This window comes from Meleagris gallopavo, chromosome 2, assembly GCF_905368555.1.
Source record: "Meleagris gallopavo chromosome 2, MGAL_WU_HG_1.1, whole genome shotgun sequence".
Classification (NCBI taxonomy): domain Eukaryota; kingdom Metazoa; phylum Chordata; class Aves; order Galliformes; family Phasianidae; genus Meleagris; species Meleagris gallopavo.
In genome coordinates, this window is record NC_139405.1 from 88,205,279 (window position 1) to 88,233,010 (window position 27,732).

At 36.8% G+C, this 27,732-nt stretch overlaps 1 long non-coding RNA gene across 1 annotated transcript; it reads left to right on the forward strand.

The window, feature by feature from the left end:
- The first annotated feature begins 1,562 nt into the window (after positions 1–1,562).
- LOC116216357 (uncharacterized) lies at positions 1,563–27,456 on the forward strand. The gene is made up of 6 exons (XR_014881774.1): positions 1,563–1,914; positions 13,325–13,532; positions 15,100–15,223; positions 18,913–18,991; positions 23,039–23,273; positions 24,244–27,456. It is a non-coding gene; the product is annotated as an uncharacterized LOC116216357 (long non-coding RNA).
- Positions 27,457–27,732: the final 276 nt, after the last annotated feature.

Here is a 27,732-nt window from a genome sequence, read left to right on the forward strand (position 1 = left end):
TCCTTATTATGATATTCTTACTTTCTAAAATGAGGTCTTTGTGGAAAAAAAAAGTGGTTATAAGATATCAACCAACCATATGATAAAACCTCTCACTCGCCTAAACAAGTGCCAAATCTTAGAAACACACCTGTTGTTGTTATATTAGGTTTAAGAACTCAAAAATGAAGAATGTAAAGAATTTCAGACACCAAGCAGACTGCAGGATAATCCCCTAATCCAGACAGATGAAAGGAAATGCAGATTTCATGCCCTCTCGAGAGTGGCAGCTTGTCAAAAAATAGATCCTCCTGCTCAGCTTGCCAAAAACAGGAGAGTGAAAGAGAGAGAAAAGGTCTATCTCAGACATACAAACACACATACAGACACAGTGAGAATGTCTGTGCTACAGAACTACATTATTCAACACTCCTGTAAAAATCAATAGCAAAACATACATGATGGATGCCTCTGTTCCTTTTCTGAAGAGAAAGTATTTTGTTTGAAAATAGGAGATCTGTTTGTTCCTTAAAATATAAAAACAAAGAAACCTTTTAGTGTGTCAAACTGATTGAAACCAGGAGAGTAATATTTTCCTTTACAATAAATATTTTCATTGCAATAGGCAAAAAATAATAATAATTGCAGTATACCATTGTTTTAAAGTAATCTTAAGACATTTCTGTTCAAAAAACAATCACAATCATTGCATAAAACTTGCCTGCCTCCAAAATTTTCTAGGTCAGATTGTATGCATTCATGTCAAATGCTGCCTTTGATTTCAATTAGTATACTTGAATAATAAGGGACAAAGACAAAATGCAGTCTTGAATTTTTAATGCAGTGATATCCTTTCATTTGAATCCCACATGATATATGAGACATTCTTCTTACTGGAGAAAGTGACAGTATTACTTTGAGCAGAGAAAATCAGGAGCTACGTGATCACTTCAGTTTCTTCAGCTCCCTTGCATTTAATCTATTTTTTATCTTTTATGTTCACAGGGTGCAGAAGGTGAAGGTGGAGATGGAAAAGCACATCAGGCAAAATGTGGATAGAGTCAGCAGTAAAAGAAAAAAATGCATGCTGTCCTCTACTGTGCAAAGCAAGCATAATCGCTGACATGAAGAAGTTTGCACTTCTGAGGAAAAAATAAACCGGCAAAGATTCTTTACCAATGACAAGAACAAATCTGGGGGAAAAAAGAACGTATTTTGTTTTACAGCATAGCTTAGTGCTTACTCTGATTTGGACATATTACATCAACAATTCTATGTTTATCCAGACTGTAATCTTGTATCCATACTACTTGCCATTCTCCAGGACATAACCTTTCCTGGATCCACACCTAAATGATCACATAAATATATAGTGATTTATTTCATTGGTTAAAAAGCACAATAAATTAAACAAAATCCTTTGAGCCTTCATAGAAGAATTAGTAATGTGCTGAAATATAGCACAGTATAAATGTTCCTGAAGTCAATATTTGCATGAATTCTTCACTTTCCAAGAAGTACTTTGCAAATATGTCCAATCTGCTCTTATTGGAAATTCAAATCTTTTGGGGAAAAAAAAAAAATCATTCACAATACGTTCGCTAGTTTTTGCAATTTCATGGGACATTACAGATTAGCTCCACCATGTGTAAGGAAGGAAATGAGCAATAGGCATGGTAAGAATTATTATATTCTTGGGAGAGGGTATTGTCTTTTTCATAGGGAGACACAAAGGGAGGCACTCAGTGCACATATTATTGCAGTGTAGGAGAATCCAAGAGGCTTTTGCCTCCCCTGTAAATCCTTCTTCATACTACCCTGCCGTATTGTTGAGGACAACTGGATTGTCAGGGAAGCATCACCACAACTTCTTGCTGGCTCCTTATTCTGTTTGTTGTTGACTGACCTCCAGTTTCTGACTCACATGGACACCAGGTATGAGAATTCAGGGAGAAGCTCTGGCTTCAGAGAGATGAGTGTGGCTACAGCTGCCTTCTGGTCACACTGAGGATGGTCTCTCAAGGCTGCATTTTGTTGGAAGAGGTTTTGCAATCTGAAAACCCTCCAGGCAAAGTTTGTTTCCTTAAGTGCTGTGTCAGATAGGAAGATTTGATATAGCATAAAGTAGCTGCTGTGGAGATAATTCCAAGAGTCCAATGAAAAACAGAGGTCACAGCACAGTTAGTTCTTCCCATGGCTCTTTTAGGCATTTCAGAAGAACAAATAGGTAAGGAGAGATTTCAGACAGAGCAGTGAGATGACTTTTCATATATTTATAAAGAAAAAAGAGGGAGTGTTGGGAAAGTATAAAGGTTTTATAATCACTGTGTGTTTGATGTTAATATTCATTCCATTACAAGAAAAGTGCAAAATTAGAGTTACCATCTTAGTCAACAGTACTCTGAGGCTTCAGCAAAGATAGTGGAATTTAAAATATTAAGATAAAAATGATACATAACTACAACACATTTTAGTGATTATTTATTAAAATGACAGTGCATATTCTATAATAACTGAACTGAACATAATTTCATAAAATGTCACTTATACCATCCATTATGTATATGCACTCAATGAATTAATTTTGCTGTTGGTTAACTCACTGAGCAAAGGGTAAAGTGATATACCACAACATTCCTTCTTGTGTCATTCTTCTTCTTGTGACAATCAAGTCATAAACTTGATTGGAATTATTGAAGAAACCCAATTTTTAAAGCCTCAGTAGAGGTGCCAGCATAATCTTCAGTTCACAAGGTCTTCTTTTTTTATTTCAACATTTAAGTTGTAGAAAAAAATGACTTCTATCACATTGAGGAAAGTGTGAGAAGGCAGCACGAGGTGCTCACACCTACGGAGGAGGAGGAAGCATTTCCCTTTTAAGAAGGTGTCTATAAAGGGTACTTGGATTAATATGTTTTTTCTGCTTAAGGGAATTTGAATCCAGCTCCATTCCGACAGTAAAGTGTGGGAGCCATTAAATGACACTTTATAAATGGATTTGGGTGTAGCACTTACTCCTATTTCTGGTGGTGTAGGTTAAATCTAAGAAGTCTAAACATAATTCCCTCTCCTGAGAAGTGAGTGATCTTAAAGCCAGTCCCTGTACCAATGGACATTTAATTACTTATATAAGTAAAATATCCCTTGGGAAAAACAAACAAACAAACAAACAAAAACAAGCAAACAAAAAAAAAACCAAACCAACCAACCAACCAAAAAAACATAGATAAATAGATAAAATTAAAGCATCTTCTTGTACTAGTAGTTTAGATTGTCTTTTTGATGGATATCACCCGTTCAGACCAGGCAAAGATGTGAATCAGTTCAAGATGCCCTTTGGTAGGATTTTTCTCCTGCAGTATTGAAAGCACATCTGCAGTAGGATTTTTCTTTGTGCCAGGAGTGTGTTTTTCAAGTGACTCAGTTACTTCCTGTCATCATTTTATGATTTTTGGTTATCAGTATTTCACATCATAACATCATGTAGAGCACTGGGAGTTAAGGTGTTAATGCTCCAATTCCGGGTACTGTCCCAGAAGAGAAGAACAACTACATTCCCCAAAAGACTGTTCACTGTTGTTATCATTTCTGCTCAGGGGGAGCAGATATAAGGCCTTGGTAGGTCATCTGATGGTTCTTCTTCATCAGTCTCTCCTCCCTGCTGCTCAACCGGACTGCACATCTCACCTCAGCATTATGGTGAGGCTTATCCACCTTTCAAACTCTCTCTCATTATACTTGATTTATTAGCTTCAATTCTAATTATATTGTATTATAGTGTGTTATCTTGCATTCTGATACTATAATTAGTAAATTAGTTTGTTTCTCCTCAGATTGTTGCCGCTGTTTTTAATTATTTTGGGCCCCCCTGTTCCCTTTTCTGGAGGCGCAGATTTTATGAAATCCCTCCATCCCACTAGTTACGGAACTGGGCTGAACCAGCCCATAAACCATTGACATTCCACTTCTTGTACATTGTCTCCCTGGGTCACACAAATCAGGCTCTTTTTCAATAACCTTGTACTAGGAAATACAAACATGGCCCTGATTTGACCTTTTTCAGTGACATCAATCTGCATTCATGAATCCTTTAGGAAGGACCAAACTCCATTTGCACCTATTTTATCAATAAAAATCAGGACATTATCTGAACTGTAATTCAAATTCAATATAGAAGTGATATAAAAGATTATTGTGCAGGACTGCCCAGTTGTTTATTATGAGGGGATAGGAAAGCTGACTATACGGTTTTTAAACTTCTTAAGGAAAAGCAGTTTTTACTTTACTCTTTCTTTAACATATTCCTGGAGATTATTGTTTGGAAAAAGTCTAATGATTATAAGCTACTGACTGACCATAGGCTGCCAAACATTTGGTTCAAGATTGTTTGTGCTATGCAGTTTCTCAAATAGCTCTCTACTGATAGGCACTTTTTGTCTAATTTATTGATAAGTGCTAGCCGTTGAGTTTTCCATTATTAGGACTTCAGGACATGATATTCTTTTTATTTACTGTACCGCCATTATTTTATCTGGGGTTTGAGTCATGGACTGCAGCCATCTCCAAAAGGATGTGAAACTAAGCAAGTGAAGAATGAGTGATTTACATCAGCCACAAATGCACCATTCACCCAAATGCTGCAAGCAATTCATTCCAAAAGCTCTTCTAATGAATGGTATTCATACTTCTGAAATGAACCAATGAGGGACCTGCCAACTTCTTTCCGGAATAATCTTTGATATGAGACAATACTGAATGTGCAGAGGCTTTAAACAAGCAAGATCAAAAAATTATTGGGAATATTAGAAATAGTTGGAAGTAGGAATGGTCAGATTTGTATTTTATGGAAAGGTCATGGTAAATATTTCTCAATTACTTTACTTTCTTTTTTCTCCCCCTAAGATATTAGCTATTTAAAAACAGATTTATTGCTCTGTTACAGGCTGGACTCATTTTTGCTGTTTATTTATTCTTTGGCTCTCACTTGTAGAACAGCTGAGTTTTATTCTATTTTAATTTTTTACATCTCCTTCCAACTGCACACTCAGTGCACTCTTGCACTTTTCCACCTGATCTTTCTTTCCTGATTAGATATTTTTGGAGTTCATTGGGACTGAAATTGAGTCAAAAGAAAATGAAAACCTGAGGAAGGACTAGAGTGAAATATGGCATTCGAAAGGTCCATATGTGATGATTAACAATGTATTTTCCATTTACACTTTCATCCATTCACATGTGTAAAACTGGAAGATATTTCCTGAACCTGTCTATTGCCAAATATTGTACTGTCACAGACTGATACATTAACCAGTTGATTTTGATTACATAGATTACATTTTGAATAAACATAAGATAAATTAATTTCTAGTAGCTTATTCATAACATAAATATGAACAGTGTTTACAGTATGAGGATGTGTCCTGATTGTGTACAATAAAAGTCTAACCTGCTGAATTTAAGTATTTTGTAACATTTTCAGATAGATGTCATCCATCTAAATTTAAGTGAGATACTATTTAAACCCATTCAGCTGAGCCAGGCAACTGTTTCTATTTAATAACTTTGAAGGAGTTCTATGGGTTCTCATGTGAATTAAGTGACAGCAGTGTTGAAGAAAGCAATACTTCAGCTCTCAAGTGGCAATGAAGGTGAAATCATAAGCCACCGCAAACAGAGTACCAGATTACAGTCCCTTAAAACAATTTATAGAAAAGAAAGACTTGGAAACAAACATTTAGACTGGCAGGCATTCAATATCTTGTAAAATCTAGGATGTTAATATTTGAAAACAAATCAAACAAACAAACAAACAAACAGCCCTTAAAATTCTGAGATAAATGCAATAGCATAATCAGTCTTGTCCCATATGAATAAAACTCATCTGCTATCCTTTTCTATATCTTCTACTAATGCCTTTAACACAACCACCTATGTTCCCTTATTAATGCATGAATTTTTAAATCCTTTTATTCATATATGCTTGGATGAAAGCGTGTACAACAAATTTGTCTGAAAAGAGCAGGCTAAGAAGACACAATACTGGCCAGATTTGTCACCTGAAAATAGAGATTCTCCTGCTTGCAGCATCAATATTGTTTCATGCAGAGATGAAACCTCTCCAGGAGGATATTTTGCATATCAATTAGCAGTTAAAGATTTATCAACTTTGGGATTTTCAGTAACAATGTCAGATAAAGAAATATATTTAAATTTAGGTGTCCTTAAAATTGATTTCTGTGAAGGAAAAATAAAAAGAAATCATATACATATATTAAAAAATAAAATTAAAAAAAAAAACCTCCACAACAGAACATCACACAAGCAAAAGAATAAAAATGTGGGAAAAAAATCTGAGCTTTTTTAAAAGAAACTGAATAATAATAATAATATCCCTTACCATCTTCTTATGATTGGACATAAAAGAGTTCAGAAAAAATTTTTTGCAAGATTTCAGAATGTCCTCAGAAGCTGTCAAATGAAAATGAAAATATGAGTTATAAAACAGATTCAAAGGGATCACCTGCAGATAATAACAGTGTACTACCCAATTTTGAGGAGAAGAACGTATCAAGGATGGAAGGAAGCTTAGATGGTCAAGGCTGTTGAAGATTACATTTTTTGTCTTCCCTGAAAAGTTCTCCATAGAATCTCAGTAGATTTACCAAATTCAGTAACATGATTTCATGATGTCTGATAGTGAAAAAATGTTTGTCCTAGATCCTAGTTGTATTGTGTAAGAAAATAAAATATTGTGCCTGCATCTAGCTGGGCATATTGGCAACATCATATTTGGAAAATCAGAATTTTCCATGGGGCCAGATGATATCCATCCTAGGGTTCTGAAAGAGATGGTTGATGTGGTTACTGAGACACTCTCCACCATATTTGAAAAATCGTGGCTGTCCGGTGAAGTCCCCGGTGACTGGAAAAAGGGAAACATTACTCCTATTTTTAAGAAAGGGAAAGAGAAAGATTCAGGGGACTACAGGCTGGTGAGCCTCACATCTGTGCCTGGGAAGATCATGGAGCAGATCCACATAGAAGCTATGTTAAGGCACATACAAGACAGAGGTGATTAGAGAAAGCCAGCATGTCTTCTCCAAGGGCAGATCTTGCTGACCAATCTGGTGGCCTTCTATGATGGAGTGACAGCTTTGGTGAATGGAGGAAGGGTGATGGGTGCCATCTACGTGGACTTCTGCAAGACCTTTGACATGGTCCCTCACATCCTTCCCTCTAAACTGGAGAGGTGTGGATTTGAAGGATGGACTGTTTGACGGATTAGGAATTGGCTGGCTGGACACAGCCAAAGAATTGTGATCAATGGATCTCTGTAAGGGTGGAGGCCGGTCACAAGCGTTGTCCTTTGGGGGTCGATCTTGGGACCAGTGTTCTTCAACATTTTCATTGATAACATAGATGATGATATTGGGTGCACCCTCAGCAAGTTTGTGGATGACACCAAGCTGAGCAGTACAAGGAAGGAAACTGGAAGGAAAGGAAGCCATCCAGAGGGACCTGGACAGGCTGGAGAAGTGGGCCCATGAAAACTGAATGAGATTCAACAAGGCCAAGTGCAGGGTGCTGCACTTGGATCAGGGCAATCCCAGATATTTATACAAACTGGGGGAAGAACTCCTGAAGAGCAGCCCTGCGGAGAAGGACTTGGGGTTCTTGGTGTACGAGAAGCTGGACATGAGCCAGCAGTGGGTAATTGCAGCCCAGAAGGCAACTGTGCTCTGGGCTGCATTAAAAAAGGGGTGGCCAGAAGAGAGAGGGAGGTGACCGTCCTCCTCTACTCGGCTCTTGTGAGGCCCCATCTGGAGTACTGCGTCCAAGCCTGGGGCCCCCAGTACAGGAAGGACGTGGAGCTCTTGGAATGGGTTCAGAGGAAGGCCACTAAGATGATCAGAGGGCTGGAGCACCTCTCCTATGATGAAAGGTTGAGGGAACTGGGCTTGTTTAGCTTGGAGAAGAGAAGGCTCCGGGGAGAGCTCATTGTGGCCTTCCAGTACTTGAAAGGAACGTATAAACAGGAAGTGGAATGGCTGTTTGTGAGGGTGGATAGTGATAGAACAAGGGGGAATGGTTTTAAACTAAGACAGGGGAGGTTTAGGTTAGATATTAGGAGGAAGTTTTTCACACAAAGGTTGTGAAAGCCCCATCCCTGGAGGCACTCAAAGCCAGGCTGGATATGACTCTGGGCAGCCTAGTCTAGTGGTTGGCAACCCTGCACATAGCAGGGGGGTTGGAACTAGATGATCGTTGTGGTCCTTTTCAACCCAGGCTATTCTAAAATTCTGTGATTCATTCTGAATGCACAATCACTCAAAAAAAAATTGCACATGCCTTTGAAAACTATTATTTGTCTCTATGACAGCTCCCTACATGGATTTTTCCCTTCACAGCCATTTTATTATGAAGTAACATCTGGTCACAGCTGTGCATCAGGCACAAACAAGTTATCCCACAGTTCAGGTGTTTTTAAGGGATAGAGTATGTGGGCTGTGTTGTAGTTCACTGTATACAGTCAGACACTGAATTAACATATTAGTTGATATCCTTGATATGACGGGGAATATCACCTAATTCTAATCTTTGAACCGCATAGCAGAAAACATTTTTTAAATGTCGGCAGTATGAGATTCAGGAACATATCTTTTTTGAAAGAAATGATATTAGTACTAAAGCATCGCAAAACTCATTCAGTGTATAAGACTGACTGAAATAGATCCTCAATATTGGGTCTCAGTAAACTCAGTTGCAGACCACTTAATGTCACAAGAGAATTGTAGGATATTGGCATGATTAATTTTGCACCTATCATGACAGGTCAACAGAAGCAGCTCTCCTGGTCCCCTTGTGGACTGAGCAAGATTGTGTCTGGGGTGTTAAGCAGTGGAAGGGCATTTTGCAGTGGTACAAGACTTACTATGGAACATTTGGGGGGGGAATCAAATGTGATGGAAGATATGGATTTAGATAATTTGGGAGGAAAATCTGAAAAATAAGGACAGGGAGTATGAACAGAGCAGATTATTCAGGGTGCCAACAGTTAGGCTGGGCCATGGGTCATGTGTGCTTTTGTGCCAGTGATTGAGGAAACTTGAGTGAGTGATTCAAAGTGCCATGCCCATGGTGAGTACAGGGTGAAAGCCCTATGTCCGTGGTACAGCACCAGGAGATAAAGTAGGTGTGTGAGTACCCATGTGTGAATATATCCTTGCACTGAACAGGCAGTGGATCACTCCTCAAGATACCATCTCTACTTGTCTAGAGATGAATTTTGATAATTCAATAGATCTTTAATGTCTCCAAATGTTGAATCTTTAGGGAGAAGATTCAAAATTATCAAAATGATTTAAATGTCATGTATTTCTTCCAGGACATATATCTGTGACCTCGGTTGAAATCCATATTATGAGTTCATTCTTACAGTTTTATGTCTGAACAAATATAAAACCATATAAATTGCACTACCAAGTACACAACTGCAGTCAACGAGATCACCCTACTTCATCTAGCAAATATATTTGGTGCAAACAACATCATCAACAGCGTCTTTGTTAGAGGCAAAAGTCCCTAACAGTACTAGTTCCAAAACAACTGTTTAATTTCACTTGGAAACCATGAGATCCAATGTATTTTATAGTTTATTTCTTAATTTTACAGTATTTACTTTCAGTCTTGTCTAGTTTAAGAAATGCTCAAATTTAAATTCATAACACAGATTGTCTATGATGCAGTACTTGAAAACCACATCTGAAGTTTTTTGGATGGAGCCTGCCTTGACTTTAAACAAAGCATTGTCTAAATCTGCCTTTTCAAATTCTAGTCATTCAGGCTAAATGGACCATCTTCGATAACTGATTAAAATATCTAAGTGTTATCATTTTCAATGGTCACTATCGTGAAGAGTAGTGTTAATGAATTTTTTCCTCTACTAGTAAATTTTCATGACACTTTTGCAAAGAAAATTTAAATTAAAAACTCAATATTAAATCACATCAGCAAATCCTTTCACTTCAATTAAGTGAAATAATAGAACAATAACAATAATCAGTCAAAAGAAATATTTCAGACTGCAGCATAACCTTTCACAGTGTTATCATTAGCTAGCTGCAGTGATAATTGTGCTCATTACACAATTTACACTATCTTAATGAATGTTGTAGGGCATATCAAATCGCATGTCTAGGGAGCCCATCTCTGATGATCTGATAATACATATTTCCCATCCTTCAGGGAGATATGTGCTAATACAGATTTATCCCACTGAATAGTTAAAGTAAATGGAAATAGTCTATTTTGACAAGAAAGCTATACGTTTTGATGTGCTACTTCAAAGTTCAGTATTAAGCAGTCAAAGACTTTGCAGTAGAACCTTTTCTTGGTAGACAGACAGTGCCAATCAGCAAATGTAAACATTTCCCATAAGCAAACAAGCAAACAAAAACCCTAGTTTTTGTTTGTAAGTTTTGTTTGTTTGTAAGACAGTGTCTTACTGTCGCTGCTTACCTTCCTTGCCTTTTGAAAAGAGTATGTAGCAAAACAGTAGGGACAGCTTTTCCTGTACTTTTTATTAGCTCCAGACCAAATAGCTTTCCACAGTTATCCTCCTGCATGTACAATGAAGCTATCAGACGGTAGAGCTTTCTCTGCCTGGATGATGCGGTCTGTCTTGGCTCCAAGCATATTGCTCTTACAGAGTCATCCTTGTAGATTATACTTAACTCTCTCAGTTTTGTATTACATGATTATTTCTCATTCTGCCATTCCTATACGTTTGGATACGATGAATGGATCTTTTTTCTCCTTTTTTAGCTCTGTTATTATTTTGTTCCCAAGCTATTACAAAGAGAGCTTTGAGTTAGCAGCAACACTTATTCTTGTCCTCAATGAATCCTTTGAAGCTCATGCTACACTATGTGTTGAAAATAACTGACCTGGAAAATGTAAACATATCGATGCACTTTCAGTATTCAATGTTTGATAATTGTCAGTTCATTTCTCCTAAACACTACAAATATTTTGTGTAATAAAATTGCTCACAGCTTGTACTGCAAGCATTTGAAAGCACTACTAGCATCTATCCCATGTAACCTGTTCTTGTCCATACCCATCCTTAAAGACTAGTCTGATACCTTCCAAGTAAAGATTTCAATAAAGAAAGCCAGACAAAAATTGAAAATGCTTAAACCTTGTCTGAGAAAATGCAGACACCACTCTGTCCCTTGACATGACTTCAGACAACTCAGAAAACCAAGTGAGATCGACTTTAGAAAAATGCTGTATCTGGATTTGTGCATCTCTGCTGCCTGCTTACAGAATATTTACTTCTTTTCTTCCTTGAAAATGAAGAAGATATGAAGAGTATTGTGGCTTTTTTTTTTCAATGATTTGTTGATTTATTTGAATGGATATTTATAAATAGTCATGTTTAGAAAATACTTTTAGAATAAAATAAATGACAAAGTTATAGAAACTTTACAGTGTGGTTAAGACAAACAAACAAACAGGAACAAAAAAAACACAACAAAGCAGAGATATATCTACAAGAGTACAGCATTGTTACCCTCCTAACACTATCTGCTTTCTTATCATACAGTATTTACTTATTTACTAACAGTAAATATATATTCCCCTGCAGGTAAGAATGATGAGATTTGGCTTTGCAAAGTTGTCTATAGAAATGCACATAGCACCTTAGGGTAGTGCAAAAGACTAAGCAAGAACAAGTAATAATGCATTCAGTTAACAAAATAATGTTAAAGTTTTGCACAGGGTATATACAGTGAAATGGAAACAGAAAGAAGATTAAAGATAAAGAAGGGTAAATTTGTAAAGATAAATAAGGATAAAGAACCTGCAAGACCACAGAGAGTAAGACTCACATAATAAGCTAGAAACAGTTTTTTTGACAGGGTTTCTTTGTAGGAATTGCTATATTTTAAAAGAAAAAGATTAAATGAGCAAGACTAATTTTCCAACTAAGCTAATTGTTTTGATATTATAAAAATTTTCTGAAATAAGAAATGGATTTTTTTAAAAAAGAGATTTAAAATCCTATCTCTTTCTGGGTTATGGGTCTCTCATTCTCTTTCCCTGCCATGTCTCACTCTCAAGAAAAAAAATATTATATTCTTGATGTATTACAGTAACAGAATAAAGTCTTCTTTCAGTCTTTTTCTCTGTATTCCCTGACGAACTATACTATGAGTAGTCTGTATACTGCTTAAGTTTCATTTAATAATTTTCCTCTCTGCCTCTGCACCTAGAGGAAAAAAAAAGGCTAATGGTTTACTTGGCTGATTTTCATAGAACTATTCATTTATCTGTTTGTTTGCTGTTTTTTGTGATGGTTGGAAGCAAGGGATAAATTCATTATCACAAATTACTTTTCCACACTCTTTTGGAAAAAAAATAAAAAAACTCTCAAGTTTGCATAAATTAAACAAAAGGAAATTCTTTATTTCTTCATAAATTCAAGGTTTTTCTTTTTTTTCCCCACCCATAAAACTGTATAGGACTTTTTTTTCTACCTTCTGATCAGGTTGTACCACAAAGTATTTCTCTGGATGTCACTGAGCATCTCTCTCCTGTTGTCTGGCTTACATATGCCTGCAGCTTTCTTACAAAAGCAGACACACTGTCTCTTATAATCATCTCTATATCTATACCTGATGAAACCTCTGCCTTCATAACATAAATGCATGAAAGGCAAAAAGCTTTTTCAGAGCTCAGAAACTCCATAGAGGCATCACTGTGTTTTCAAAAGGCAATTAAGAATAATAGAGAAAAATCAGAAAATTGTGGAGATTTTCATTTTTTAGTTAGTATTTGCCGTGAATTAAGAGAAGTATATATTTTACCATAATTAGCTAACCAATAAAACAATCATACTGTGAAAACAGTAGCACATATTAGGGTAGCAAAAGGTAAAAAATTCACCTCTACCATCACCCCCAAATTAATGAATACATAAGCTCTACATGAGTATCTCTATCCTATTACAGTTCAGGAAAGTCACAGAACCAGATTGGTTTAGGTTGGCAGGGACCTCTGGGTCCATCTAGCCCAACCTCTGCTCAAACAAGAACGCCCAGAACAGGATACCCAGGATCACATTCAGGTGAGCTTTGAAGATCTCCAAGGAGGAGACTCTGCAACTTCTGGGCAACCTGTGCCAGTGTTCTGTCATCTATGCAGTAACAAAGTACTTCCTGGTGTTCACAGAGAACCTCCTGTATTTCAATTTCTGTTTGTTGCCTGTTTATTGCCACTAGACACCATGGAAAAGAGCCCAGATCAATCTTCTCTGTACCTTCTCTTCGGGTGTTTACAGGCATTTACGCGCTTACCCCAGAACCTCTTCTGCAGGCTGAATGATTCCAGCTCTCTCAGCTTTTCCTCATAGAAGAGATGTTCCAGTCCTTTGATCATTTGGTGGCCCTATTTTGGACCCTTCATAGTATATCCAGCTTTCTCTTGTACTAAGAAGCCAAGAACTGGACACAGTACTCCAAGTGGTTCCTCAGCCACCCAAGTAGAAGGTAAGGATCATCTCTCCTTTTTTAATTGTTGGAAATACTTTTGTTAGTTCAGTGAAGAATACTCTTAACCTTCTTAGTCGCAAGGGAACACTGTTCACCCATGTCCAGCCACTGTCCATCAAGACTCCCAGGTTCTTTTATGAAAAGCTTCTTTCTTGCTAGATCATCCAAGGATGTATTGGTACCTGTAGGTGATTCCTCCTCAGGTCCAGGACTCTGCAGGTCTGCTTACTGAAATTCATAAGGCTTCTGTCAGCCTATTTCTCCAACCCACCAAGGTCCCTCTAGATGGACAGCATGGCCCCTCGGTGAATCAGCCACTCCTCTGAGTTTTGTATCAGTTATGAATTTACTGAGAATGCACTCTACCCCATTATCCAAATCATTAATGAAGGTGTTAAACAGGACTGGACCCAGTATAGATCCCTGGGGACTCTGCGCATTACTGGCCTGCAACTACACTTTGTACTGCTGACCTACTCTCTTGTTCTAGCTGTTTAGACAGTTCTCAGTCTACCTCACTCTCTGCTCATCCAGTCTGTATTTCAACAGATTTGATGAGGTACGGGACAGTGTCAAAGGTCTTAATGAAGTCCAGAAAGACAATATGCATTACTCCCTCTTCACCCATCAGGATGGTGATTTAATTATAGATACTTATCAAGTTGGTCAAGCATGACTTCCCCTTGGTTAATCCATGCTGACATGCTGACTGCTCCTGATTATTTTCTTTTTCTTTATGTGTCCGGAAATGGGTAATGCTTGCACAAATATATTAGATTATTGATACCTATAGGTGTTCTTTTGTTTTATTTTTTTTTTCTATTTAGAAAAGAAAGAATTTCTTTTAAGACCATGCTGAGAATGTCTTTTTTTTTTTTTTCTTTCTTTAAAATAATGGACACATATGTCTCCCTCATCGAGCTTCTGGCTTACTTACTGTTTTCAAATACACGCTGTGCCAATCACTTACTAACTTTCTGCAGGTCATTTGTAAGCTGCCTTGATGACTCTCTTCAACATCACTTTTAGAGTCCCAATCAACTGTATTGATTTCCCCAGTATGGATAGTATTGCTGCCAGCACTGTATCTGTGGACTGTTGCTTAACTGTCCTTTTTATTCTATGTCTCACCACAGATCTTTCAAACTGGAGCTACTAATGTGCCAAGTTTTTTCACTGTTGGGTGGTTTATGTCTCATCACACAATATATGTTGTCTTTGCTACCTTTACCTCATGCTACCTTTATGGCCTATTTAAAAGAAGAGAAAAAGTCACTTAACAGTGGACATAGATTCATGCTACTAGAAATTAGAAGGTAGCTTAAATAACAATAGTTCTGGAATTTCATGGCAATAATAAGCTCTCTGTATAAGAACCAAGAGCTTACTAATGTTTGTTTCTTCTGCTCTCAAATGTAACATACATGAAGAAAAATCAAATGAACTACGAACTGGATGATACCTAGAATTAATTAGATCGTGAAATATTCTAAGAACTGCACATTTCTGTAACTTACTTTCTCAGTGAAAGAACAGCATGGCACTTACGAATTTTTTTTCCCAGTTTGCCTTAGGTGGCTCCTGCTGAGCAGAAGAAGATAAGAGCAACCAACACTGTCACTTTAGGAAACAGCAGGGAAAAACCTCAGAATTGTCCCAAACAATCTCGAGAGGGCTCCTCTGAGAAGGTAATGCTGCTGAGAGCCTAACTGAAGTGCCTCTATTCCAATGCATACAGCCTGGGAGATAAACAGAAGGAGTTGGAAGTCATGAAACAATTAGAAAATTATGACCTAATTGTAATCACAGAAATGTGGTGGCCTGATTCACATGACTGGAGCACGATGATCAAGATCTACAAGCTTTTCAAAAGAGACAGGAAGGGGAGAAAGGGCAGGGATGTTGCCCTCTATGTTGAGAGGTGGATAGAGAGCAAAGAGCTGTCTCTGAGAACAGCAATAAACAGATTGAGAGCTTGTTGGTGAAAATCAGGGACTAGATCAATAATGAACATGTGGTGGTTGGAGTCTTCTAGAAGCAGCCTGGTTTGGAAGAGCTTGTGGGCTTTCTTGCTTCAACTATAAGAAACATGCTCACAGGCTCTCATCTTGAAGGTGGATTTCAAAAACCTGGATGTCAGCTGGGAAGGCAATGCGCTGGACTGTAAGCAGCCCCAAAGACTCCCAGAGTGTGTTGACGATAACTTCCTGATCTGGATATTAGGCAAACCAAACAGAGGAGATTTTTATAGTGACCATGCCCTGATAGAGTTTGTTATCTTGAGGAGGGTGGGTCTAGCAAAAACCAAAGCTAAGTGGTTTTTACACAATTAATTAGAGACAGGACAAGGAGATTAGTTTTAGGTATAAAGAGGGGAGATTTAGAATAGATGTCAAGGAGAAGCTTTTCCTTGAGAGGGTGGTGAGGCCCAGGCTTCCCACTGAGGTTGCTGATGCCCTGTCCCTGGAGGTGTTCAAGGCCAGGCTGCATGGGCCCTTGGGCACCCTGATCTAGTGCTTGATCTATCAGTTGGCAACCCTACCCATGGCAGGGGGATTGGAACAAGAGGATTTTTGAGGTCCCTTCTAACCCAAGCCATTTTCTGATTCTCTCATTTTAACGAAAGATAACATGGATTTCCCTTACACTGCCTTATATCGCATACAGCAAATATGCTTTTTCTAGCAGAGAGTGACTGTCATCACCTAAGAATTTTCAATCTATGTTCTTCCTAGAGATCCAGGACCCAGAAAATAGCTGTAAGGAGGCATGAGTCAAATTGAGACTCATGATTTTTTACATCATATTCTCTCTAAATTGGCTTTGTTCAAAATATTTTTTGAGAAACTGGAGTTGTTAAGACTAAAATCCATTTTCTGGCCCTTATGACCTGTGGGCAGATTACAATTTTTACCCCAGTTTATATTCTGAAGCATCCTAAATATTTTTATCAAATTTGTTTATTTATATTTTTACTTAACTGTTCTCAAGGGATTCATAAATTCTGCCCAATTGTCACACAGTAGGGAAGATGGTAATTGTTATAACACACAGCCTTATGATCAGGCTGAAAGTGGTTATGTTTGAGGGCAAACTACGGACAAATGTTTTTATGAAAAAATGCTATGAAGATTGTTTAAAAATAAATCAAATGCTAAGTAACAAATTTACTGCAGTAAATTTCGGAAAATTGTTTATGAAGGAAAAGAAGACACAGGAACAACAATAACTGTTCCACTGAGTTAGTTCACTTATCCTCCCAGGCTGCGATTGTCAGTAGAATTATTGAAGTAGATCATGAAATCTCTCAAATATGTTATGTGATAACAAGTCTCCTAGAATCTCATGAACAATCCCCACTGTCTTTGTGAGATTAAATAAACCATGTGGGACTCACTAAAAATGGTTCATGGTATACAATACTGTTAGTAGATGGCTTCCACTAGCAATAGTTTGTTACAAAGCTGCTCTGTATTGTTTGTTACAGTCACTGAATTCTCATAGACATTATATTTTTAAGAATATAATAAACAAAGCTTCCATAATAGCTATGTGCATAAAAATTATTTACACCTTGCTCTATTCTGAAAAAAACTGCCATTCCAAGCGTGTTCATCACTGTGACATTTTGAATCTGAGATTTGCATAGCAATTTTATTAGTGGCTTTTGGAGTATTACAAATTTGTTAGTTTTAATTTGTTGAAAAATCCTAATATTCTCTGAAAAAAAAAAAAAAGATTACATCACTCAGATGAAGAAAACAGATTTGTGCACGTTTAATTCTGAGTAGGTAGGATCAAGGTGTTCAATTAAATAAATGTATCTTAAGCGAATACATTGTTTAAGTATATTGCTAGGCATTTTCTCCTGATCAGAACCAGAATATACAGGACATTGTAACACCAAATCTGAGGGTAAATCCATTGAAATGAACATACAATATGCAATTAACTACTGTGCTTGATTTTTGTCTTTCAGACTTGTTGGCAGTCTTTTACTATTTATCTTTAAAATTCAGTAATATCTTCTTCAGCCCTTGTAGCTTCATTTAGTCTAAGATGGTGCATCAGTCTAGCTACATTTTTGTTTTGATTATCCTCCCAGTCAAATTATCTGCATATCTATAAGATAAGTTGTGGAAAAAGAGTTTATTAAAAAGGTGACAAAATAATTTACACTTTGATTTTTGAATAATTCTCTCTTACATATTGGGATGAAAGAATGTAAGAAAGAATTACCACCTGGGATGCAAAGGGTCAGAGGATTCTGAGCCTTAGTTGTTGTCTTCAGAGTCTGCATGAAAATGTAATACTTTTTAGTCAGGATTCTCATAGACCTCTAGTATCTAGAAAATAAGAGCTCTAGAAGCATTCTAAGTCTATGGTTACTAGAGTCCAGCTGAAATAGTAGTATATTTTTATTTTTCTCATTTGATTTTCATCTTACATTTTTAAAAGCTAACAAGGAACATCTTTGGAAAACACTAATACTGCATAATGCCAGGTCATTTACACTGCTATCTATCACTATTTAGCAATAGAATATTGCAGATATTACTGGAAATTACTTGTACTAGTTCAGATTGTAAAGTTAGTCTTAGATTTCACCGAAACTTTATCTGCTCATAAAAATTTATATCAAGTCCATCTGCTTTTACTTAAATGTTTCTGTCTCGAGGACAATATTCTATCAGTTTGCAAATAAAAGATGATGCTTTAATATGCAAATATTGTTCAGGTACACAAGTAACACAATAAATTACTGAGACTTCACTGAAAACAGTGAAGTATGATGTTTCGAGTGAATTTACTTCGCAGTCCTACTGAACAGTATAAAATCCTGTTCTTCACACCAAAAAAAGTCCTCTTCGCTGTAGAAACAGTGTTTATCTCACAGCTTTTGCTTGCAGTGTTAGATAGCCTTAGCCCAGGTAATGGAATGCTTTTATGATAAGAACAAAGACCTTGAATTTATTTGATAATCTACGAGGAGACAGAGTAGGGTAGAAGAGATAAACTTGATAATGCTTGTGATTGCTGGAGCTGTGGAGAAAAGGTATTTTGCACCAGTTGGAACTTCCTAATTACTGAAGTTACTATGCTCACCCATATGGCTGAAAAATATGAAAAATGACGTGTGACTCACTAAAATTAGGTTACAGTCTGACAAAGTGAACTGCAGACCACAGCTAAAGGCAGTATTGCACCGGAAGGACAGCATCGCTGATTTGGGATTGGTGAGGTTTGTTCTTGGTTACCTCACTTAGGATTAACTGCAGATGTGCTCAGATTATTATTAATAATAAATAGTTAAATTTAAATAGCTAACAGTAAAAAGTAATGTGCAGTATCAAAATATCCTCTTCTATGTTTCCAGTCCTGCTGGAGTTCAAGAAGTGTCTGGACAATGCACTCAATCATACCTCAGATTTTTGTGTGGTCCTGTGTGGAACCAGGTATTGGATTCGATGATTCTTATGTGTCTGTACCAACTATAGATATTATCTAATTCCATTAATCTGTGATCTTCCTTACTTCTATTCATCTTCAACAAAGTTTTCTTCACCTGTTTATTGTTCTCATTCCAGTACTAGATGTTCTGGTTGCAGGTGTTTGGTAGTATGTAAAGAGGTACAATCCTGATATTTCCATATATTCATGTCAAAGTTTGCTTAAAATACCCACAGAAACCCCCTGCTAGCAAATTTATTATTAATTACTGTGACTCACCCCCTGTTTTTTTTTTCATGTTTCCAAATAATTCCCACTTCTATTGCTTCTATCATTTCAAAAGTATTCTTCCTGGATGTTAATACACAACTTTGCAATAAGCTCTTTGTGAACAGGCTATTATTTAGTAGGTGTGTATGCTGCAAGAAGTGTAACATAGAGCCAATATTTTCAAAATGTTCTGACACTTGAATGATACTTATAATGAACAGCAAAAAAGAAGAGTTATAAGAACATATTGCTCCAAAAGTAATGCCCCATTTATTTCCATGGAAATTACAACAGATACAAAGAGCACAATAACATAATTTGATAGAAAAAATATTCAGTAACAAAAAAATCTTTTTCAACACAGTGACAACCATTAGCTATGTATATTCACCAGCAGTGAAAAGGAGTCTGCAAACTGTGCTCGTAAAAATCTGCATCTGAAGAGGGGACAACTGTCTCCACTGCTGAAATGCACCATCTGCTGTGCTCACATCCACTATTTGGTCTCCATAAATGTTGAGAAAGCACTGATGAATGTCAATGGGTACAATTTTTTTATGCATGGATACATTAAATTACACCCCTTTGCTTCATACACACTTCCATGTCAGACACCACAATTTTTTCAGACTGCCCCTCTGCTGCTATCTGTTGCATGGCATCGAAATTGAACGGAATATTGATGGGAAGGTTCAACCTCTACTGCCACATTACCAGCATCTGCCGCTGGTGCTGTAGGTCAACATAATAAAATATGAGGAATTTTATTGGACCACAAAGATGATCAGAAGACTAGAGCACCTTGCCTATGAGGACAGGCTAAGAGAGTTGGGGCTATTCAGCCTGGAGAAGAGAAGGCTCCAAGGTGACATCACAACAGCCTTACAGTACCTGAAGGGGGCCTACAGGAAAGCTGGGGAAGGACTTTTTACGTGTGTGTGTGTAACGGCAAGACATTGGGAAATGGCTTTAAACTGGAGGAGGGTAGATTTAGACTAGATATTAGGTACTGTGAGGGTGGTGAGACACTGGAACATGTTGCCCAGTGAGGTTGCGAATACCCACTCCCTGGAGATTTTCAAAGCCAGGCTGGATGAGGCTTTGAGCAACCGGTCTAGAGGGAGGCGTCCCTGCCTACAGCAGAGTTTGGAACTAGATAATCTTAAAGATCCTTCCAACCCAAACTATTCTGTTTCTATGATTTTTGGAGCAGCCCTTGTACTTTAACAGACATATGAAGGGACAGGTGAAAAAAAGAGAGGAAATCAGAGATCTGGATAGGCCACAAAATAGTGTCCAGCCTCTGTTCATTGTAGTACTGCATATCATACAACTGTAATTTTTAATAAATAATGAATTTTCAAATTCAGTGGCAGTGAGATGATTTATGTTAATGACTTCCATCTTTTATTAGAAAAACAGATGGGAATATTTGGGTTTGCTGAAAAATTCCAGAGAAATTATGCCATGGAGGAGAATCTCTGTCTTTAGTATTCTCCTTACTCTATACTTCTCCCAAAACACAGAAGCCAAACATTCAAAGAAAGTATGTAAAGAAAGTATGGCAAAAGAAAAGAGGACAATTATGTGGCCACACTGATCATGAGTTTCACATTCTAATAAATTATGGTCCAGAGGAATGAGTTTGCTTCTCCTTTAATTCCTTCAGCACAAAGTGTCAAATAGAGCTGTGCACTTATCCTTGTGACAGTAATAAAGGTATGAAATGAAGTGTAAATGTAATTTCTCTTCTCTGCGGAGCTCATAGGGGGATCGAACACACTTGTGAATTCTTCTTCCTTTGAACTTAAAAACTGAATTGGTCCAGATGTCACGCAAATATTGTGAAAGGCCCGGAATGCATTCACATGAACTCCAAGTATTGAACAGTGACTGATCATAAATTCTTGTGGAGAACAAGGATGGTTTTTCCCTTAGCAACAGAAAAAATCACCATGTCAAATATTTTTGCAGTTTGTGCTAATGCATGTTCACACTTCTTAGATGAGTGTCTGGCTATCATCTGAAATGAGCAACTTCATTCACTAAACAAAGGAAACCAAAACTCTGATGTGTGAAAAATTCTAGGAGCAGCAAGAAGTGTATAAGTATCAGAGGAAGGAAGAGGTTAATGTTCACTCCTGTTACAGTAGGAAGCTTGAAACGTGGTAAGATTTAATTGCCTGGAAACTGTTCCAACTTGTTGTTCTGATGGTTAAAGTATTGGCTGAGTTAGGTATCAGTGATTAGGAGGGATGACAGAACTTAGGTATTTAAAAGAGATAATAAAAAAAAAAAAAAGAAGAAAAATGTAAAAAGTACATGGCGTTCCTGCCATCAGAACAAGTATTATTATTGCACATGCGTGCAACTTTTGTAATATTTCTATTTTAAGCAGTTTTGAAAGTGCCAGATCCATCTATTTTCTGGCTTCACACTTGCAACTCTGAAGCCAAAGATCTTGGCATTTGGAATGTTTCAGAAAGCTTCAAGTTTTGCATAATTTTTTTCTTTGACCCTCACAAATGGCAAGAAAAATAAATACATTCTGTACAATTTTGGCATAGAATTTTCATTAAAGATCTGTAAGTAAGTCCTTTGGAACACAAACGAACTCTACATTTAACTCATGTGACAGGATCCAGTAGTTGGATGACTTCCAGAATTCAGCCAGAGAGCTTTTTTGTATTGAGGGGGCAGCACGAGCAAATGTAATTGTGATTTAAATTAAGAAAAAGAATATTCTACCAATTTACACAAAAATCATAATAGAAAGCATGTTGCATTTAGCCACAGTGAAAAGTATCTTTAAGAACATCTACATCTGTCTCTTTATAGCATTTGCACGTATACATATCTTTTACGTCCTTGAATATTCCCAGTAACCTACAAATACGCTTACTTTCTTTGCTGAGTCATTGCTTAGTTTCATATTCCTCTGCTACATTCAGCATTCTGTTTAATATTAGAAAGTGGAAAGTTGTAGGGTTTTTAAGGATATTCTTAAAATCTAGTGAAATTTCACAATGTTAGTTCAAGAACTTTATTCCCTGTATCATAAAAATAATTTTAAAAAGACTCTTAAAGAGACAATGTGTCTCCATAAGCCAATTTTTGTGTTCCTGTTCTGAAACCACTGGCCCTCATCCTTTTTACTCCAAAGCATTTAAGTATGAATTATTTAAAAACTCATCTGATGTAAAACAGAAATCAAATGGTTGTGCCTATTTCTCATTCAGGTAATAGAGGCAACAAATAAGAGGGGCTTTTATTTTCAGTTACAGAGAGGAAGGCGAGCTATCTGGTGTAACTATCTGATCTACTGCTTTCTTTATCACTTGACCTCTCCAATTATTTTGCATTCATTTCCGTAATTTGGTTTGCCTGCTCTAGTTATACTGGGGAAGGTAAAAGAAAAGGAAATAAGCCTTCCCCACATTTTCTGAAAAAGAGAAAATATCCTTACTGCATTTAGTCATGAAAATTGCACACTCAACCAAGATAACCAGAAATACACCTTGAGACATAAAAGATAATGTTTCAAAGCAAGTCAGGTGTTCTGATATATGTTCCAGATTAAAGTAACCTCATCAGCAATCAAATTATACCAATATTACAGTCTAAAGGGACAAAATATTTTACTACTTTCTTTCTGTTTCCAGATTTCTTTTGAATAGTCTTACTTAGCACATGATGCACTTGCTCAGAAAATCCGACAATATTTTGTTCTCTTCAGTCTGTTATTGTAACTAAAACTGAAACACTGTTTGATGTCTCAACAGAACAGTCTTCTCTTTAAAGCCTGCTGCTATTATTAAGTAATGTAAAACGAGAGACTGGAACTGTGTAAAGCGTGGAAATCGTGTGACTTCTGCTTATGTGAAAGGAGATGGTAGACAGCATATCATTCATCTCTCCTGTCTCATTCCTGTAATGCTTCACTCCTGGGAGGAACACTTGAAAAATCAAGAAGTACTTAAGGCACGGGTAATCTCACAACATCACTTAGTGCAAATGGTAAGCACCTGTCTATTGTACGAGAAAGGAGGAGGGAGGAAAAAGACTTTTTTTTTTAGTTCTTTGTATCATTTTCTAAGCCATGCAGGTGTTCTTTGCCTTTTCTTTGATTCATTATATTAAGGTATCTCTCTGATGAACCTGTTTCAAAATAACTATAATTTGCATATCATTTCTTCCTCTAGTAGCTTGTGGGTGGAATAAGGATGATAAAACATATGTTTATCCAGTTATGACACTGAAAAGGAAATACCTTTTGCCACTGCAGTGTTTTGGTAATCAGACTTGCAGAAGACAACAAATCTTACTAAATGTAACAAGGAAATAATGCCTTGTTATTTTCCCATAGTAGTTTATGAATTAATTGTGCACAGAAACTGCAATTTTTTCTATTGAAATTTTACATCCCTATATCCCATTTCATGAAAAATTGCAGACTTTACTCCCTTTACTTTTGATAAAACACGTTTTGAAATGAGAGGCATGCAAGAGCACAAATCACTGAGAAGATGCATTTCCAGTCTACTGTTGGTACAGGAATTTGAGAATAAGAATTGTTGCCTAATATTTTAAGACCCTTTCTGAAGGCATTAAATCACTGGATTTTCTTCAGTGCCTACATACTTCTCCCCTTTTCTTCAAATTCCACTTAATGAACAATGGCGCTACCATATTTATTAGAAGAAAATACGCATCTCAGCAAAATACAATTAGTGCAAGTTGTCCTTGCCAGCTTATGTTTGTCCCAGCCTCAGAAGAAATAAACCTTTATATTTACATGGCAAAGCAAGTAACTAGCAGCTCAGGCATAGTTTTTTAATAACAGTCTGTCAAGATATTGATGGCAAGTGCATGAGGTCTCTCGGATGTTGCCTTTTGCTTCATGTACTCACAGTTTGATATTTATGAAATTTTCTACTACAGCTAATGATGACACCTAGTAATTATACGTTGTTTCTTTTATTTTCAGATTTTAAAGATTTTGACAAATGTTGACTAGATATTATCGTCACCTTTTCTCTATAAAAAAGAAATTATGGAAGAAGGATGACAATTCATGCATATGCAAATGAAATAGTTCAGCCTAAGTAACTTGTGACAGAGCAGTGATTCGGTAAAGGGGGCAGGAAGGCCTAGTTGCATAATGCTTTAAAATGGAAGCTGGAATGCCAAAACATCCCCATGTTAGACAGCAAAGATTCCCTTCTGGTAAGAAATATATCTTTTAACAGTCATGGAATGGGAGTCCTCGAGGAATTACTTTTTGTACACAGATTTTGGTAAGCAGAGCTGGCATGGAGCATTGAACAAAACATAAGGCATCTGATGAAGCTTACGTGATGGGTTCTGGTGCAAGTCTACATAAAGGGTCTACTTCTATTGCATCCTTTCTGTCTTCTTCGATCCACTTATGATTGTAAGACTCTGTCTAATGCATTGCTTATTATCTCTCTTCGTATTGTGAGGACAAAAGTGTTTGAAAGTACCATTGATAAGGTAAAAAAAATCCACCAGCACAATATAGGACTGACCGCTGAAGAAGTCCTTAGGCATCGATCTGCTTAGGGAAGGGTCTGTGGGATGGCAGGAGATCATAGGGCTAGTGCATCTCAATAGCACACTGTCTTGAGGTTTCTGGCTGTAGTCACTGTCACTTCAATCACCCAGAACAGAAATGCTGCACAGGGAATCTGCTTTCATTACCTTGCTGTTCTTTTCTGTCCTCCCCAGAAGAGATAATACCAAGTAGGAGACTACAAGAGTTAACAGACAACTGGGGGAAGACTCTACCTACAAATTGCAGAATAGATACAGCAAGTGAAAGTTCATTCTCCAGTATAACAAGATGAATCTTACTTGTGGGATTCTGTTTTGCCAGCAGCTTTCACTGAACACAACAAAAAACAACAGCATTTTAGTCAGGTTGAAGAGTTTCAGTACAAATGAAGTACAAATTCAGTCTACCTTTTTCAAACTACTTATTGTCCTCATGCATTAAATCCTTGCTATGCTCACTGAAATGTATTTTGTGTAACATTATTTCTTGAAAAGCATTACCATTTATTAACTACATACAAACACGTAACACATAGCCAGTACTTGAATCTTGCTCCTCAAGGATCAGCAGTTGGTGTTACAGAGCCCGAGGTTCCTTGAGACTTCTGCAGGGTGATATCAGAGTTCTGAGAACTTTAAAACTTCTGTAAGAACTCGGTTGTTGCTATCAAGGTCAATTTCCCTTCTGTCCAGCCACAGCTGACTGTGTAAAGTAGCAGGATGTTTCTTCCTGCAGCTATAGTTTCTCAGTGCACTACTGCAAAGGCCATCATTCTGAATGATGCAGTCATTTCAATACCAAAGTTGTATTTTTCATCTGAATCGGGTAAACTTGTCATTTTTATAGCTGAAAATTATTTGCATTATAAAGAGCAACCTGAAGCAGGAGTTAAAGGAAGATTTAGGCGTTAGGAGTGAATTATTTACCTTAGTAAATATTTTAGATCTTTGTTTTTGTTACACAATTATGCTGAAGAATTTGCTTGTTTTTCTATGTTTCTTTGATGCTCGTTACTCAGTGAAGAAATAGCTCACAGCTCACAGCTAAAGTCATTTCAACATAAAGTTGTTTTTCATGTTCATCTTGAATTCCTGTAACTTCTTAAAGGAATGTCAATTAAGCAAAGCAGAAAATATCTCATTTAGTACCCTCCTTGAGATTCCAACACCCAACTGAAAATGTGATAATTCACATCATCACAAGCTGATTCTCATTGTCTGATCAGAAGGCTTGAGCAGCTGAGAGGAAAAGCATTCAGAGGATTCCCTGAAAGGAGCTAATGTCGATTTTGCACTACTTTTGTCTTTTGTCACAGCGTCATAGACTTACAGAGGGAAGGAAGAAGAGAGAGCTGGTTCTTGCTAACACAACAGCTAGCAAAAGAAAGAGACAAAACAAGAGGATTTCCAGTGAGCTTGTAGTGGGGAGGGAGGGCAGCAAAGGAAGTAGCTTTGGAACTATGTTGATTAAGGGAAAAAGAAATAAAGAGGGTTAAATGAGAAAAAAATCCATATCGCAGGGGAGAGTAACCACATTGAGCTCATCTGTATTCAATTCAGGGTCAGTGCTAAGGAAAAGGAGAAAGCAGGCAACAAATATGAAAGGAATGCTAGGAAGACACCTCAAACAAAGAGGACAGTGAGGAAGGGAAAGAATAAAAATTGCAAAAGAAAATGGATTTTATACTACAAAAATAAACATTTAGGAGAGGCTGGATGATGTGATGGGGTACACCTGTGGCTGTACCAGGACCAAATGAATGAGATGACACACAAATAGTCTACCACTACTAAAGTGTTGGTAGACAGATCAAAGTTTTAGGGAAAGCAAGCAGAGGTAAGAAAGAAAATGAAAAATATCTTCTAAGATTAAAAACTTAGTGGATTAGGAAGTTTAAAATTATGGGAAAGGAGTGAAAAACTGAAATATTTTCTGATGGTGGATTCTGTGGATGTTGAAGTTAAGGGAAAGGGATTATCACTAAAGTAGAGTATAAGGAGGCAGAGGAAAAATTAAGGTTCAGTTATTTCCAGATAGGAAGAAAATCTGGAGTGACTATATATAAAGGCAAGAACAGTATAAGGTGGGATAAGAAAAATTATAAAAAGTAAATAGATTACAGGAAAAGGAAAGTGGAAAGAGTGCAGCAGTTAGCTGTAGATGAAAATGCTGAGAAATGGGTAGGAAGACTAGGAAATGATATTATTTATACTGTTAAGTAAGCCATAATTTTTATTCAGAGTGAAATGCTGAAATTTTATAAGCATTACCAGTGAGATGAAATTCCCAATTAATTTGAGAGGGCGTTCTGTCTTCTGTCAGTCTTTCTTTATACTGTAGAGATATAGACCTCTATATCTATTACTAATAAGACCCTGTAACTAATTTTTTCATATATTTACTATTTAAGGCCTTCCCTAGAAAAAATGGGTCATCTTGGAAGTCAAAGACCCAGTGGTCAGCCAAAACCAGGAATCTCTCTATTGCTAGAGATGTAAGAATTACATCAGGAAAATAAACAGTTGGAATTTCTAGAGGAAGAAAGCTAGTGAGAAACTTCCCCAGAGTGCATTCACAATTTAGGATAAATCTTTTCAGAAGTTTCAGAAAATCTTGGCTGAGTGTTAGAGAACTACTCTAAGCAGAGAAGAGTATTAAATATTTCTGTGGAAATCCTCGAACTAATAGTTAATTAACTAAATTAACTATTAAATGTGGCTGGATTTGAAGAGCAATAAAACCTGATACCAACACTGCAGGTAGTAGCTAGATAGTGTAGGTAGTTTTCCTTCCAAAAATGGTAGAATGAACATGAGGATACTATATTCAAATTAATTGTTATAATACTATTATATTTAATATATATTAAAAAGCAATTATATGTATTAATAATTATATATA